This window comes from Petaurus breviceps, unplaced genomic scaffold, assembly GCF_028583685.1.
Source record: "Petaurus breviceps papuanus isolate PSGF00001 unplaced genomic scaffold, PetGlider_PUasm1.0 90822, whole genome shotgun sequence".
In the NCBI taxonomy this organism is placed as follows: Eukaryota; Metazoa; Chordata; class Mammalia; order Diprotodontia; family Petauridae; genus Petaurus; species Petaurus breviceps.
In genome coordinates this window covers 579,100-584,206 of record NW_027187351.1, presented here as the reverse complement: position 1 = coordinate 584,206, position 5,107 = coordinate 579,100, and positions in this window count along the sequence as shown.

Below are 5,107 nucleotides of genomic sequence, written 5' to 3'. Positions count from 1 at the left end.
AGCATTGTTGTGAATTGATTTATGTAGGGATTATCACCAATAAATGAAGGTATAGAGAAAAATGGATTCATGTGGAGAAGGGAAAGGGAAAGGAAGAATGGGGAAAAATTATCTCAGGCAAAAATCATGGAAGAAAGTTTTTTTACAGTGGAAGGAAAAATGTAGAGATTAGGCAGGAAATGATTGGATCTCACTCATCCAAATTGAATCAAAGAGGAAAGAATTTATATACACACTAATTTGGGTATAGGGATCTATCTTGCCTAGCAAGATAAGAAAGCTGGGTGTTTCTCAATTCCTCCTAAATCACAATGTGACTTTATTATTTTGTTGGAAGCACAATCTTAAGACTATGTAAAAATAGTTCATTTCAACTGCACCCTGCACAGAGGTGATTAAGTAATCTCTGAAGCCTGAAAATGCCTTCACAAAAGAAATTGGGCTAACCAATACTCCAAGTATAAGATGGAAAATTGACCAATTTGGTGAATTTTCTAGACTAAATAGCAACCTCAAGCCATCTTGCCCACTAAGCTGAGAGCTAATGTATTCTAATTCTAAGTGTCTGGTATGTAAAACTCAAAAAAATTATTTTGTTTCATAAAAAAATGAAAGCAATCTATCTTACCTAATAGGGAAGTAGGAGGAGAAAGTAATAAGAGAAAGTAGGATAGGTGTGATAAAAGGGGGAGCAGATAAAAGCAGTGATCAGAAGCCAAAGAGACTTTTGAGGAGGAACAGGATAAAAAGAGAGAGAAAAGAAAAACAGAAGAAAATTTGATGGATGGAATATACAATTTGTAATCATAACTGTCAATGTGAATGGGATAAACTCACCTATAAAATGGAAGCAGATAGCAGAAAGGATTAGAAACTGTAACCCTACAATGTGCTGTTTACAAGAAACACACTTGAAATAGAAAGACACACAGAGTTGAAATATGGGGCTAGAGCAGAATCTATTATGTGTCACCTAAAGTAAAAAAAAAAGGGGTTAGGGCAGCAATTATGATCTCAGAAAAAGCAAAAGCAAAAATAGACCTAATTAAAAGATACAATCATGGAAATGATATTTTACTAAAAGATTCAATAGACAATGAAGCAATATCAGATTTTTTTCCAGCAAGTTTCTCTGATAAAGGTCTCATTTCTCAGATATTTAGGGAAATTAGGCAATTTTATGGAAAAAAAGCTAATCCTTAACTGATAAATGGCCAAAGCATTTGGGCAGATAGATAACTTTGATTTCTTCTGAAAACTAACACTAATTCTAAATCACTATTTATTAGAGAAATACACATTTAAATAGTTCTGAGTTACCATTTCACATTGATCAAAACTGACATTTGTTGGAGTGGATGTGGGAAAATAGGTACAGTAAAGAATAATCAGTGCAGTTGTAAACTGGTCCAGTATTGCTAAAGAACAATAAGAAACTTTACCAGAAGGGCTGTAAAACTGTGCATACCATTTGACCCAGCAATACCATTACTCAATCAGTATCCCTAAGAGATCAAACCCCAAAAGAAAAGGACCTATATGTACAAAAAATAATTATGTCAGCTCTTTTTTTGTGGTGGTAAAGAATTGGAAATTGAGGAAATTCCCATTAATTGGGGAATGGCTGAACAAGTTGTGATATATAATTGTGATGAAATATTATTTTGCTATAAAAATGATGAGCAGGAAGGCTTCAGAAAAAAACCCTGGGAAGACTTAATATTAACTCATACAATGCAAAGTGAAGTGATCAGAATAAGGAGATCATTGTACATAGTAACACCAATAATGTAATGATTATCAACTGTGACATCTTAGCTATTTTGAACAATACAATGATTTAAGACTATTACAAAGGATTCATGTTGAAAATTTCTTTTCACCTCTAGAGAGATAATTAATGAACTCTGAATGTTTTTTCTGTAACATGGGTAAAGATAATTTTACACATATAATTAACATTCTGTTGCTTGCCTTCTCAAGGAGGGACTAGAGGGAATTTAGAATTTCATTTTTTAATATTATAAATAAACAAATAAATTAGAAATAATAATAACAACAAGAAAGTGAAAATATGCAGAGATGCTCATCTTTTCCTTAGTGTTTCTCTCCTGATGAAATAGAAAATGAAAACTACTGAATCTTAGGATCAAAAATCCAGCAGTTAGCAGAATATCTGGTAAATAGTAGGTACTTAAAGCATTTCATTGATTAAGTTGGTTTTTTTTTAATCTTAGAGATCACTGGGTATATTGCAGTAACATGGTAGTAAATACTTAAAAATTGGATATATAAAAAAAATTTCATTGACACACCTTTAAGTTTAATCTGCATGATCATCATTTTCTCCACCTCTTTCCTAAGTCTACAACCAACAAAACAATAAAGACCTATTTTGTATTTTTTTTCCAAATTCTGAGATGCGCATAGTCACACTAAAAAACTAAGAATTGACTCTTTAGTCTTGTACAAATTGGCTCCAAGACATCCCTGCTTCTTTATTCTAAATTATACTTAAAATTTGTTTTAAAAATTATGGATGAGTCTGAGCCAAAAGGTGTGACTAATTAACCATTTTTACTTATAAATAAGAGGCATAGTCTAAAAAATCTGTTTTTACAAACCCTGATATCAATGATTTGACCAATAATATCAACTGGCATTTCAATTTATGATATGCAGTATTCAACACATATTTAAAACTTTAAATAATCCTGTGAAGTCATTAGTGAAGGTATTATCATCCTCATTTTACAGATGAGCAGTGGAAGCTTGATGTTGGAGTGAATAGAGAGCTGGGACTAGAGTCAGGAAGACAATTTCAAATCTAGGCTAAGACACTTGGTAGCTGTGTAATTCTAAGCAGTTCACTGTAACTTTCTTTGCTTTGGTTTCCTCATCTGTAAAATGGGAATAATAAGGTGTGACTTTACCTGACTCATCAAACTAATGAGGTACAGAGACAGTTTTTGAAGTCAGGGCTTTTGATTCCAAACCCAGTGTTCTTTCTATTATCCCACTTTGGGATAAAAGAACTCCACCAAACCTACAAAAAAAAAACCCCAACTAAATTGTTTATTCATGGTTCTCCTAATTTCCCTGTGCAGTATATTTGAAAAAATTCTTACATTTAGTAAAAGCATGTCATGACTTATAAGAATAGCCTGGCCAGAGACACAAATTAGAGGAGTGGGTGAATCCTTTTCTAATCATATCATACTAGTCCTATTATGGCTATCCTAAACCCTTTGCATTTAAATACATAACCATGATACTCATAGTATGTGGCTTGCATCATGAATTCACATTGGAGAAGGGAAACAACTTGAATAACACAGGGATGCTGTGCTGACTTAGAGCTGGAGTAGAGTCTCAGAGTTATCCTTGACTATTCACTTTCCCTCATCCCTGTAATCAATCAGTTTGAAATCCCATTCTACTTCCACAATTTCTCAGCACCTCTCTCCCCTACTCTGCACTCAAGATAATGACACCTTATTTTAATCCCTTTTCACCTTTCACTTCACTATTGTAATAGCCTCCTAATTATTCTGCCTTCAATTTCTCTTCTCTTCAATCCATTCTTCCCACAGTGTTAAAATGATATCTCTAAAGACTGTTTTATCAATTTGCTCCACTATTAAGAGGCTTACGTGACTCTCTATTAATTCAAGAAAAAATAAGAATCTTTCTATCTGACATATGAAGTCCTTCATATTCCAAAACCAAATTATCTTTATCAACCAAACACAATATCTCCAATTCTTGCATTTTATATTCTAGTCCAACTGGCCTATCTGTTATTCTATGCACATAACATTCCATCTCTCATCTTTGTGCCTTTGTTTAGAAATTAATTTTCACTTTATCCCTAGCAGCTGATAGTTCCTGGCACATAGTAGGTGATTAATAAATGCTTACTGAATGAATGAATGAAGCAATTGCATGCCCTTACATTAGATTAGACTACTAGAGTACTCCTGTTGGGGAAAACAGGGAGACAGTTGCAAGTGAAACATAGACAATGGCTCAGAGTGCTCAATAGGAAAAATTGGGGTAGTCAATAATATGTCAGTACTATAGGCTCCTATGAAATATTTTGTAAATTTATTATCCACTTTTTTATTTTATATTTTTGTCCTTAATAATCATGATTACACTCCACCAAATCTGCAAAAAAAAAAAACAAAACCCTAAACTGTTTAATCAGGGTTCTCCTAATTTCCCTGTGCAGTACATTTGAAAAATTCATACATTTAGTAAAAGCAGGTCATGACTTATAAGAATAGCATGGCCAGAGATACAAATTAGAGGAGTGGGCAAGGTTTCCTGAGCTACAACCTGGTCCACTCAGAAGTTGCCAAAACATACAATGGAGGTAAAGAGCGTAAGTGAGAAGTACCAAGACTGGAACAGAGCTAGGGCCTTACCAAGTATGATCCTTTGCCAAGATTCAGTCCCTAATGGAAGAAAGGAAATCTGAATGTGACATGCCAAGAGAAGCAGATGAAAGGTGCCATTCGATTTGCCAGTCTTGGGTCATAAGGGATACAAAGGAGTCAAATGGAAGTCTGTGTAGTGGCAGCACCTTAGAAAATGCTTGTTGGCCCAGAGATTTCTGAGAGTTGTCTGCTTTTCAAACTCACCTCATCCATTCTGGGCTAATGGGCCTCAGCTGGCATTGCAACTGCAATTCACACTTAGAGTTCTCTGCCAATTACACCCAAGTCATTACTTATGCCTCTTACAGAAGGCAGCTCACAAACTATGTCCCAGTCAGTTTGTTTCCTGATGTGCTCTGGCACATAAAGCTCTAATCTTCTGGCACAGGGCCCCAAAAGACCTCCCTTCATCCCATCTCTCTCTCCTTCCAGAGATCTCTTCAGCTCCAAGTTTCCAGCAATATTCCAAATTCTGCAGGTGCTTCAGCCATATTTTTTCTGTCCCTCCTCAGATCTGATAGTCAGTGTTTTCCTGATGCAGTTTCCTTAACTTCCATAATAAACCCTTCTCTCTCCATGCAGCATGATTAGCCCCAGCTTCCCTGTTGCAGCTCCCTGATCCAGAGGCAAAAAGGGTCGAAATCACCTGTAATTAGAGCCACTCA